Genomic DNA, 13,383 nt, shown 5'->3' with positions numbered 1-13,383 from the left:
TTCTATTTTTTGATATTATTACGTCATGACATGTTTACTGTTGACACGAATTTTAAATTTGAATATTGTTCATGCAATTAGTATGCTCCTGAGGAAGACCGAGACGGTCGAAACGTCGAGCTATTAAACCTACAAAGCTACATTGGAGTTGGCCTCTTGACAATTACATTTCTGCTCTTATTTACCTTACTTCAAGAGCCCACGATCGCTTCAGTGATCCTCCAGGCAGCGCGCTTGAGACTGATCAGCATTGTTTGTGGGACCCCTTACAACCTTCTACTTCTATATATATATATATATATATATATATATATATATATATATATATAACTAACTGCAGACAGTACTGTTTCGGCCTTCTGGGCCTCATCAGTGCAGTGCTAATGCTAGGATGGGGGAGAACCGAGACGGTCACCCCAAACGACCCAACCTTTGTGGCATCGTCTAAGCCATGCCAGAGTGCTCAAACTAGACTAAACCAGCGAGCATGCGCAATTGCAACGGCAATGTCTCATCCTAGATAGAGTGCTCAATTTGGACTGTTTCGACCTATGTGGGTCTCATCAGTGCAGTGCAGACACTGGGCCAAGCTCTGGAATAAACCATTGCCTGGGCGCTACACTTGTGGGACCAAGTGCAGGCATGTTGCCATGCGAGAGTGCTCAAATCACTAACTATATATTGTGGGAGGAAAAAGACAAGTAAACTACAAGTTCATCCCTACAAGCCTGTTTCGTGGTCGCCCACTCATCAGGGATGAACTTGTAGTTTACTTGTCTTTTTCCTCCCACAATATATACTTCGCTCTACTTCTATGTATTGAGCACTGTTCTACGAAAATCAAGTCACACTTATATATATATATATATATATATATATATATATATATATAAGAAAAATATTGTAGCACATGAGGACGGACAACTTCGAGCTAAGAAAGACATATACTCAAATAACAAGTCTAAGAAAGTTTAATAAAATACGTTTCGGTCCGAGACTTTCATCAGTTGTAATACAATGACTTAAAAATTACTTAAATAGCTTCATATAGGGCGTGATGACACATATAAACAAACACAGTTATTACTACGCGAAAAATTATCACAATAAAAAGAAATGGAAAAATTGTCGAATCCACTGAAAATGTTGAGGAACCAGCGCTGACTTGAAGGCTTGAATAAGCGCCAGGAATTTCACTCCAAAAAAAAGAATAAACTATAATTAATGCGGAGAATTTTTTCAAATTGGGCGGGCATCAAAGGTCCCAGTCTCAGCGTTGATTGGAAATTTTAGTACAATTCTCGCCTTTCTAACTTCATCTGCTTCGGCATAGAAGAATTCTATCCATACATCAACCTTAATCTCCTAAACAAAGCACTCAACTTCGCATCTGAATTTGACAACATCACCGCCGACGAAAGGAACATTATTATTCATGCCAAAAGCTCGATTTTAATCCACAAGTCTTGAACCAGTTTGTTATAATCATATATATATATATATATATATGTTTATCTATTTACTTTTGACAAGGATCGGCCGCTCCTTTACAGGGGTCTAGTACGATAAATTATGCATCATCAGTATGCCCGGAAATATATCCTCTTTTTGTGCCATTTTGCAGGTGTCTCTAGGGTAGAGTAAAGAATGACGCCGTGCTCCCATAATTGAGCTGTGTAACATAAATGTCTAGAAATATGCTTTCTCTAAATACCAAGTATATTTCTGCATATCGTCTATTTTATCCCTGAGTATCAAAAATATTTTTGACGAACAGCTTGAATTAACCACTGTTGTTTATTCGACTGAATTCATAAGAAAAATAAATCATTGTAGCTACTTAGGACCAAAATAAAAGTTGAAAATGCAATAGAAAAACTACATTGAACCATTTTAAAAGAAGACTAGAGATATAGTTGTTTAGCTACTAGAATCGTTGAATTATGAGAGGTTTTGAAAAGCTGACTTCTCGTTGGTAAAGTACTACACCGGTTTCGTAGAGGTCATGGTTTCGAATCCCGCACAGGCCTGGTAATTTTTTTTTCAGGCCCTACTGCCTAAGTAGTGTTTATAACTGCGAAGATCGTTCTCGTAGTAATTTCTTTAACCGCAGTTCACATATATGATTTTCATATGTTCACAAACGCTAACTACTATTCACTGGTTATCCCAGAGTTCTCATGTCATTTCAAGTGAAAAAATGGGCTTAAACTATACCATCACCATTTGCGTATTTGCGCAAAAACTTTACATATTTTATGAAAGACTCCTGAGTTAAATTAGACTAAAAGGTTGGAGCTTAGGAATACATTGCTAAATTAGCTCCTTGAAGCATATCCCTTAAAATCATTTGTATTGGCTTCCTAATGGAAGTCGCCTTTGTCAACTGTGATGAAGGGCAAACTTGTTTAATTAACACCATTCTAGTTCTAGCGCTCTCAGGTGGTTTCACTCATCCGGGTATACTTATGATATATATTAAAGAATATAAATCTTTTGAAAACAACTTTCGCACTCACTCAGGACAGTTGTTGATAACACGAGAATTCCCCATAAATGGAAGCTTCTGGTCATCATCATTTTGTTTTCCACTGTATGCGTTGAGCAACTGTCAACTGAACCAAAGAGAGCCTTTAGTCAAATTTACTGTCGCTGAAGATCTTTCAAAATGTTCTTTCCCGGTATGAAAGGCTTGTGAGAATTATCTTTTCACAACTTTTCGAAAGATTAGTTGGAGCCAGCTGCTTTGAGTGTAGGCATATGCGGCAATTTGACCATTATGCAAATCGTTAACATCAGATCCTTCCGGTTAAAATGTACTCGCATTTCTCCTTTTAACACCCGTTTGACGTTTAGGGAAAACAAACATGATCAAAATGAAATTATCTTTCCGAGAAAGCGTTTCAGCATAACTTTTAGAACTCTCTCCATAGGGTTACAAGCGACGTGTAATGACAGAGCAGAAAGTTGTTTTAATCGTTTTTTTTTTTCTAAATGATGTAGCCTCAGGGTAGAGATATTAAGTTTCGTTAGTAGTCATGCTAACAAAAATTCATCAATGATCGTTGCCACCCTTTGTTTATTTAGCCAGTTTACAAAGATTTAAGTCTTTTCAGAGCGTAAGCATAACAGAAGTCACTTCGCAATAATAATAACTCCAATGAAAACGGGTGTAGCAATGAAGATTTTTTCTCTTTATTAATATTAGCACATATACCGGCTTAGTGGTGCAAAGCCACAGACTGTGCCTGTTTTTTTTTTTTTTTCATACTCCACAAATTTTTCTAAATGATACACATTAATTTTTTCGTCAATATAAAATTGGGCATAGTAAGTCAAAAAACTCTGTTTGATTTGATCGTCTAAAACTAACGAGCTAATGCTTTCCTTTACCAGTAATGAGCGGGTTTCTTATCTTCACTTGAACACGCACATGCATGATAGTTCACATGACATATGTTGATATATGTTTTCGTAATTGACCACTTGTTTCATTACCGTTGGTGTTTCTAAAACTTTCCGAGAAAATTCCGAAAACAAGGCGTAAACATAAACTTCAAATAATAACGGTGCAGTTAGAGCATTTTTGTGAAAAAATGGTTGCCATCGTGAGAACAAAGAGCTCTATTGATGTTCCTATCGCTGTTTCGCACGAAAGTGTATTTTTGCTTTCTTAAAATAGACATTTACTTCACAAAAACCTTCGAAACACCGATATATTTTTGGTTCTTTGTTTTCCGTTCACTTCTTACCCATAATTGAATACGGTTTTGCGTAAACGCTGCAATTCAGACTACGTCTTCTACTGTAGCGAATATTAACGCATAATATCGAAATACTCATAGGAAAATAAAAACACTATCTGTTGCCAAGTTGAATCTAGTTGAACCAACCGCAACCTCTTAGCAAAATTGCTATAGCATTTGATTCGCCACAAATTTACTTTGCCAGTATCCCTGAAGAAGGCTTCGTTGATTGTTATCTTTTGGAAATCTTTCACAGGTCACACAGAAAGTGTTGTTTTGAGCTAGAAACAGCTGTTTATTGCAATTGCAAGCATTTTATGCGGGAAATTGATTGTCATGCGAACTACTGAAGTCAGCTGTCTCCGCGAAAATAAGACGCAGTATGCCTTTTGTAGCCGTTTAAGATCTAAGTAAAACAAATAAAACTGGTACGAAACTGTTCCAGAACAGATTTTCCAACTCTTTTAACATAATGCAGTAAAAAAATGCTGCAATGCAGACTACGTCTTCTACTGTAGCGAATATTAACGCATAATATCGAAATACTCATAGGAAAATAAAAACACTATCTGTTGCCAAGTTGAATCTAGTTGAACCAACCGCAACCTCTTAGCAAAATTGCTATAGCATTTGATTCGCCACAAATGAAATGAAATGCCGAAAATCTACCGAACCACTACCGCTACCGACAGACGACATCATGGACTTGCTAAACATTTGCCTAACGTCTACTTACTTTCAGTACAACGGTAAACACTACAAACAGTTACACGGCACTGCCATGGGGTCTCCAGTTTCTGTTGTTATAGCAGAAATTGTGATGCAGAACATCGAGGAACGCGCCCTTTCGACTTGCCGACAAACGATACCGCTTTGGTTACGTTACGTTGACGACACATTCACCGCCGTTCGACACGACGAAATTGACGCATTCCACAACCACCTTAACGAACAAAACACTGACATACAGTTTACCAGAGAAGTCGAAGAAAATGGCAAACTTCCTTTTCTAGACTGCCTGGTAAGCCACAACGACAACTCCTTACGAACGACAGTTTACAGGAAACCGACACACACCGACAGATTACTAGACGAGTCATCCTACAACCCTACATCACACAAAGCCACAACTATCAGAACTCTAACACGACGCGCACAACTAGTATGTGACTCGACAGACAGCTTATCCGACGAGAACAAATACCTTCACCGTGTTTTTACGAAGAACAACTACAACAACGACTTCATCCGACGAAACACTCACCGACCCACTACCACTACCGAAACAAACGACACCGCAACCCCTACGACTACAGCAACCATACCGTACATAAAAGGTATGTCTGAAAACATCTCGCGCATCTTACTACCCTTCAATATCCGCGTCGCCCACAAACCCATCACCACACTACGTCAGTTACTAACCAACGTTAAAGACAAAGACGAACCGAGGAACAGACAGGGAACGATTTATAAGATCAATTGTTCCGACTGCCAAGCCTCCTACATCGGTGAGACTGGCAGAAACCTCACAACAAGACTGACTGAACACAGACGGGCGACGAGGAAAGGTGATGTCAGCAATCACATTGCTGAACACCATCGACTTACCAACCACAACATTGACTGGGACTCTGCGCAATGCCTAACCTACAGCACTGACTATTTTCAACGACTGACTCTGGAAAGGTGGTTTACTAACTTAGAACAGACTCCCCTAAACAGATGTCAACAACTACCCGCCCCATACAAACGACTCATTCACGACATAAACATCACAAACGACCGAAAAAGAACAACCCAGCTTTACCGACAGACCGAAACAGACCAATCACGAACGACTTACGTCACTTGAGTCTTACAGCCAATAACATCACGGCAAAACCAACCGATCATTTCACACGAACTGGAATAAGAACATTCTACTGACAACAATCACTCACTTGACTCTGATGATGACTTCCGCACAGGTTGTCGAAACGTCAGTCACTGCCACCGACAACAGTCCTTCTCAGGACTACACTCACCCGGACGATCAGACTACACCTTCACATCTTTTAACATAATAACGTGGGATGCGTGATGACAAAGCGAAAACTATATTTTCTTCTTGATGATGTAGCCCGGGGCTAAAAGTAAAGATCTAAGTATTAATTACTGACTAGCATTCTTTGTTTATTTAGCCAGTTAACAGTGAATTCATTTTTAGGGCCCAAATGCGTTGCCTCGAGAGAATTACGCCATTAGACTAAAATGCTTGTAACAGATCTATCTGAGATTACTTTTTCCGTTTCATGAATTGACACACTTTAGGTGGTGTAGAGAAACATAACGCGACCGATTGTTTCACGCACAAGGGCTTTCGATTATACACATAGCTTTATGTCGTTGTCGTGAATAGTGGGGATAAGAGTTTAAGATATGTTATTTGATCAGCAGTTTTTTTTTATAAAAACTACTCGAAATTTTATTCTCCTTCAGTTGTTATTTTCATAGCAATAATTTATCGCTACGTTCACAATGACGTGGCACCATTGCTATACTTTGTGGATATGAATCATGCATATTATGGTGACAGTGGTAATCTGTTATGCTAAAACACGCACATGGTAGTTCAAAATAGTTTTCTGATTGGCTGTTTCCTTCAAAATTACAGGTTAATAACTATTAGCTAATAGAAAATGTTTCCGTATTAAGAAAACCTGTTTCAGACCCCAAGGTTTTTTGAAAATTTTAAAGTCAATATTCTGAAAAAAAAGAGAGAAAGATGATCTTAGAATAATGACGGTGCAGTAAGCACATCTTGACTGAATAAAAGTCCCATCGGGAATTCTTAGAGCTTCATCAATGTTTCCTGTCAAGCAAACTCAAATAAGTTCAAATGATTTCGGGGCAAAAATATCGGAAATGCTTCAAAGCCTTGCTCACCTTGCATTTGTATAATGGTTAGGCGCACTGCTTCAACTGGCCAGAGGGTGTGTTATTTCGAAACTTTGCTATTTTGAGAAATAGAAGTATTTTTTCCGTGTTTTCATGGCCTTATCGAAATGCAATGACGGCAGACGAACCCGTGTTGCAGTTCTCACAGATTTTGAGAAGTCTCCCTGGCAACCTTCCCCTCAGTTGAAATTATTCCTGACAAATACACGCGAGTCTACAACAATACAAACATGTTTACATACTCACACTTAACCAGGCCTATCGATCTTGAATGAAAAAAAAAATGGGTTTTGGACAGCCATGAACAGCCAAGCTGAATGGCATGGACTAAAACTCGAAAGAGCAAAACGAAAAGAAACAAGCGAAACCACCGAAGCGACCAAACGGGAGCATCGAAATAAGCGGACCAAAAGACAAAAACAAACTATGGGGAAGACCAAACAATATACAAAACACAGTCAATAATTAAATGAATACGCAAGGGTGTCAGGCGTCAACCGTCATATTCGTCTCCTTTCGTTTATGGTCAACTCTTGATCTACGTCGCAAGGCAATTAAATTATCTCTTGACTGCCATCGGATTGGCGTGTGGGGTAATGGGAACCCTAAAAATATTATTTGAATATATCAAAAAAGTTGAAATGGTAAATTGCCCACCGTTACGATTATAAAAGCTGAAGTTTCGAGTGTTAGCCCTTCGTCATTCGCCTCGTCATTACCCCCACCGACGCAGCCCCAAACAGTTTCTTTAGAAACTATCAGCCTTTACCTAAAAAAAATTAGTTCATTAAAAATCACGAACGTGGATCGATGCTGTCAATGAATACTTTTATCTGTTTCTTCCTCTCCTTTCCATATATGCTTTGGTACTTGATATGGCTAGCGTTCCGTCCCGGAAACTACATAGAAGTGTCAAATAGTAGTTTCAACTACTCGCATGGTGGAAAAAACAATAAAGTTTCGTGAGACAGCCGTAACGTTTGACGGCCATAAAATGCGAGAGAATATTTGATGTGAAATCTCAATTTTCTGCGACATTTCAACCTCTACGTGTGTCGATCGTTGTAGTGGTTTTGTTTTGGTCATAAAGGTCGTTTCGTTTTGATTGTTTCGTCTTGGTCTTTAAGGTCCTTTCGTTGTGGTCGTTTCGCTTTTTCCGTTTTGGTCGTTTCGCTTGTTTCGATTCGGTCGCTTACCAGTTAAATTGGTGGAATCGGGCAGCTTTATACCTGTAACCTTTGCGTATGACTTTTACAATAAATACTTCGACTTAATTTATTAAATACCTTTTTGCTTTTCTTTACGATATGATGAACGATAAAAGCGAAAATGAACCGAAATATTTCAAAGATTACTGTCTCATACCCTAATAAGACAACTGTGATTTTATTCATATTACTGACTGGAGAATATTTAAAAATTAGTACATACTAAAACAGTGGATAGCGTTGAAGGCGCGCTCTGATTGGCTAGTCAAACTCCGAATATCCTTTGCTATTTACCTCCGAGCAACTCGGGAAAAAATGGCCTGGCGGTTTGCGTCCGTGTCAAGCGAAGAAATCACTCAAAATGACGAAGCAGTCCCTGAAAACACAGAGAAAGCGACTAAATTTGGTTTGGCCGTGTTTAAAGATAATGGTAACCGGGATTTTATCGATATAAACCAATGAAAAAGGTTTTGTTTACAAATGCAAATTAATCTTGCTTAACCTCACTTGTTCACTTGAAAACCAAAGTTAAATGGTATTTTTCACAGAATGGTTTCAAATACAGAAAGAGTTTGCAACACCATTTGAAGAAAAGTCGCCACCAGAGCTAAACAAATGTCTTTAGAAATTTTATCTGTCAGCGAAAAAACGAAACGGCAGGTTTTACAACAAAAATTCACTTACCGCGATCCGAGCCGCGTTGGATCGTTACGCGCGGGAAAATGTTGGAATCGTTGCTGGAATGTATGAACTGAAATCAGTTTTTGGTGGAGTATATTATCTCACTGTTTTAGTATATACTAAAACAACTATTCACCTCAGTGTCGGTGGTTAGCGGTGAATATTTACCTCGCCGCTTCGCGGCTCGGTAAATATCCACCACTAACCACCTCCACTTCTGTGAATAGTTGTTAATTAGTATATACTAAAACAGTGGATAGCGTTGAGGGCGCGCTCTGATTGGCTAGTTAAACTCCGAATATCCTTTGCTATTTACCTCCGAACAACTCGAGAAAAAGTGGCGTGCCGGTTTGCATCCGTGACAAGCGAAGAAATCACTCAAATAACAACGAAGCAGTCCCTGAAAACACAGAGAAAGCGACTAAATACGGTTTGGCTGTGTTTAAAGGTAACGGTAACCGGGACTTTACTAATAAAAACCAATGAAAAAGGTTTTGTTTACAAATGCAAATTAATCTTGCGTAACCTCACTTGTTTACTTGAAAATCAAAGTTGAATGGTATTTTTTACAGAATGGTTTCAAATACAGAAAGAGTTTGCAACACCATTTGAAGAAATGTCGCCACCAGAGCTAAACAAAATGTCTTCAGAAATTTTATCTGTCAGCAAAAAAGGGAGACGGCAGTTTTCACGACAAAAAATCACTTACCGCAATCCGAGCCGCGTTGGATCGTTACGCGCGGGAAAATGTTGAAATGTTGGAATCGTATGAATTAAAATCAATTTTTGGTGGTGTATATTATCTCACTGTTTTAGTATATACTAAAACAACTATTCACCTCAGTGTCGGTGGTTAGCGGTGGATATTTACCTCGCCGCTTCGCGGCTCGGTAAATATCCATCACTAACCACCTCCACTTCGGTGAATAGTTCTTTAATTATTCCACGAGCGCGCGTTGGATATGAGATGATAGATAACCAACGAGGCGCGTAGCGCCGAGTTGGCTATAATCATCTCATATCCAACCAGCGCGAGTGGAATAATTGTTTTATTAAAAACGTTGAATTAAATTATTAAATTTTATTAAATTTTTAGTTCCCTTTTAATTTTAAGCTGACACGTACGCTTACGATATTTGTAGATTATGGTATATTGGCTGATATACCACAATGGCTAAGCTAATAAAAAGTCTTGAATTGCATTATCCAATGATTTAGTTTTTAATAATTAATGTTATTTGGAAGCAACTCAGTATAACAAATGCATGATATGATATTTACTAACATCTTACTATATTGTAGTTTCTCTTGAAGGGCAATCATATCTATCCCACGAATTGAACTAACCATTATGTAGCGGACTGACTACCCTTAAATGTAACAATGAATCATAACAACCGGCCTCCAAAATATTTCATTAGGATGAACTCACCCACTTTCTTGAAGAATTGTGCATGTTGTTGACACAAACGATGGGCTAAAATTAAAGTACTTGTTTTCCATCTAAAGAAGCTGCCTGCATCTATTTTAGTGCTTAGACAACGTTAACGGCTTATGACTCTAGAAAGTAGGTCTAAAATAGGTTAGACACGTTGACACAAATATCAATAATACCCTTTTTTAAAGAGTTTGTATATCGTTAACACCTTTTATAGGTTAGCGGTACTCAGTCTCCAACAAGAGAAGCTATTAGCATCTAGTTGAGAACTTAGACAACGCTAAAGGCGGATGACTCTAGAAAGCTGGCTTAATATGGATTAGACTATCTGACGCAATTGTCAGGAACAACTGCCACTCTACAAACATTTACTCCAATTTTCAACCTGTCCTAATCCCGTTTCCTAAGTTGAGTGTTTTTTCAGTTCATATTAATGATAAGGCCCCAGTTCAACTGCCCTCGCATCTCCAACATCACTCAGATTAACCTGTGAGCTCTTCTTTGTAGATTTTCCTTTGTTAACAGATGGAAAAACAGTGTTGACTTTTCTGTTGAACCGCTCTTTAATCTGCAGATAGAAACAAATTAAACAAAAGAAAGCATCCCAACACACACGCACAACCGCATATATATTCAAGTTTTCAAATCTCATTACTCACATGTTTTCTTTCTATATCATGACTTACCTGGCTGTTTCGCACACAGTGAAGTGAAAAAATCAGGAAACCCTTAAATGAGGAAAAATTTTCCAGCTTAATCTCTTCTTTTCTTAATATACGATTGAATTTAGGCAAGTGAAAGGTGTTGGTTTTTTTTTCTGTTTCAAATATCTCAGAGCTAGTGCAATGACGTAAATAGATTCTTTAATTATGAGTTGAAGTTGAAGTTCATTTATTTGTTTAAGCAGGTTGATTAATTGGCAGCTGTGATAGCTGATGTGGACCTATTGTCCTAACCCACCCATCCCACCCCAGGGGAAGACATCCATCACACAGTAATCTCGTGTGTGGGAAATTAACGTCTCCTGCGCCAAACCCGCAGGAGAAGGGACCTCCATTTATTCGTCCCTATCCGAGAGGACTAGAATATCTAACCATTTCTTGATGTTATAGAAAGGTAGCAAATTCTTCTCAATTATTTTAAGACCTTGAGTGTTGGTCCGGTCGGGGCTCGAACCCTCGACCTCCCGCACTATAGTCCAGCTCTCTATCCTTTGAGCTAACCGGGACGCGGTTAGAGTGGAGCAGAAACTATGTTTATGTTCTTTTTGTTTTATACTCTTCTGTATTACTTACAATTACTGGAGCTACATTATCAACTTACATCATGAAAAGACATTATCCATATACGTAGTCTAGACACTCCATATAGATAAATTTATTCATGAAAGAAGAGGATTAAACACTTACCTGAGTAGAATTGAGGATGTTAAAAATGTAAGCGAAAGCTTTGTGTGACGGCGATAAAAGACCAAATAGCCACGTGACACCCAGCAAGGGAATCATCACAGCGCATGCTCTTATGCCAAGTCTAAAGTACGGCAGAAATTTAAGACATGGTATTTGTTAAAAGTTTATTAACTGCATCTCTTCCTCAAAGTATTTCTGGTCATCAGAAATAATCATACAACAACAAACATATGAAACATATGTATGAACTGCGGTTATGAAACGTATATGTGCACGATCCTTCGCAGTAAAGCACTATTTGAGCAATAGTGAAAATCAGACCTGAAAAAAATTTCAGGCCTGTACGGGATTCGAACCACTGACCTCTGCGATACTAGTGCAGCGCTCTACCAATTGAGCTAACAAGCCAACTGGGAGCAGGCCATCAAATTAATTCGACATAAACCCGTAGATGATAAATAAAACAACAACAAACATATGAAACATATGTATAAACTGCGGTTATGAAACGTATATGTGCACGATCCTTCGCAGTAAAGCACTATTTGAGCAATAGTGAAAATCAGACCTGAAAAAAATTTCAGGCCTGTACGGGATTCGAACCACTGACCTCTGCGATACTAGTGCAGCGCTCTACCAATTGAGCTAACAAGCCAACTGGGAGCAGGCCATCAAATTAATTCGACATAAACCCGTACATGATAAATCAAACAACAACAAACATATGAAACATATCTATGAACTGCGGTTATGAAACGTATATGTGCACGATCCTTCGCAGTAAAGCACTATTTGAGCAATAGTTCAATTGGTAGAGCGCTGCACTAGTATCGCAGAGGTCAGTGGTTCGAATCCCGTACAGGCCTGAAATTTCTTTCAGGTCTGATTTTCACTATTGCTCAAATAGTGCTTTACTGCGAAGGATCGTGCACATATAAGAAATAATCATGTTTTACTAATATTAACTAACAAATGAGTGAGACAAATATTATTAAAAGGATGATTTAAAAATTTGATAAAATTCTAATAAAAATCTCAGGCAGAAACTGTCTTTCTTTTTATCATAATTTTGAAGATCTATCTCACCGTATTTGCTGGATTTGCTTATCTCCTTCTTGCTGCATTCTGGTCATCTCCCTTACGACTGGAATGAGTATCAAAATGTTGACCTTAGAGAGGAAGGATATAAATATAATTTTGTATTGAAGTATATCTGTTGGGCACATCAAATGTTAAACTAAAATCCCAAAGAATAATGTCAAAAGAAAGTGATCCAAGCGTTAAACTAAAATCCCAAATAGTAATGTCAAAAGAAAGTGATGTAAATCAGAGACTTACAAATTCAATCGTACTCACAAATGTGACAAATATCCAAATCAAACTGTTAGCTGAGGACATCCAACAGCTACAAAAACAAATGGGAAAAAGTGTTCTGATCTTGTAACCATCCACTGATTTCTTGTTAGTAGTCGCTGCTGTCCATCACGACAACCGCACGACCTTTATCTGCTGGTAGGATGGTAACTGATGTATCCTTTGATAATTGTTTTAAGGTTTCGAGTTCATCTTTTGTCATGTTGCGATGACGCGAGTGTTTGCTGTTTTTCAGGATCGAAGTACTCTTGGCTCGAATTAAATTTGCTGACTCAAGTGGTAGATGTTTACAAGGCCCTTGGCAATCCCAAGTGACCTTTCTGCGGCTCTTTTTAAAGTACTCATTTGTTTTCGCAGCCATGTTATTGCTGAAGAAGGTTATAGTATTTTAACCGAAACGTCCTCACTCCAATTTTTTAGTAAGTGACAACAAATTTTTTTTTACTCGAAACATTCATCGTTTTGTTCATTTAGTTCCATATGAGGAGCTCTCTGTGCCTTAGAGAATTTCTTCCGAGCTCAGACTTAGGTCTGGGTGTAAACATCTGATTTATAGCTTGTAGATATTTACCAGAGACTTTTTTTTA

At 38.3% G+C, this 13,383-nt stretch overlaps 1 long non-coding RNA gene across 1 annotated transcript; it reads right to left on the bottom strand.

Moving 5' to 3' along the window:
* Nucleotides 1–9,772: 9,772 nt before the first annotated feature.
* Nucleotides 9,773–11,208, bottom strand: LOC148736897 (uncharacterized). Its single transcript, XR_015997246.1, has 2 exons — nt 10,700–11,208; nt 9,773–10,581 (listed from the first exon to the last, which is right to left on the bottom strand). It is a non-coding gene; the product is annotated as an uncharacterized LOC148736897 (long non-coding RNA).
* Nucleotides 11,209–13,383: the final 2,175 nt, after the last annotated feature.

The sequence above is a fragment of the Stylophora pistillata genome, chromosome 2, assembly GCF_964205215.1.
Source record: "Stylophora pistillata chromosome 2, jaStyPist1.2, whole genome shotgun sequence".
Taxonomy (NCBI): Eukaryota; Metazoa; Cnidaria; class Anthozoa; order Scleractinia; family Pocilloporidae; genus Stylophora; species Stylophora pistillata.
Note: the sequence above shows the minus strand (reverse complement) of the source record. Positions and strands in the feature narration are given on the sequence as shown.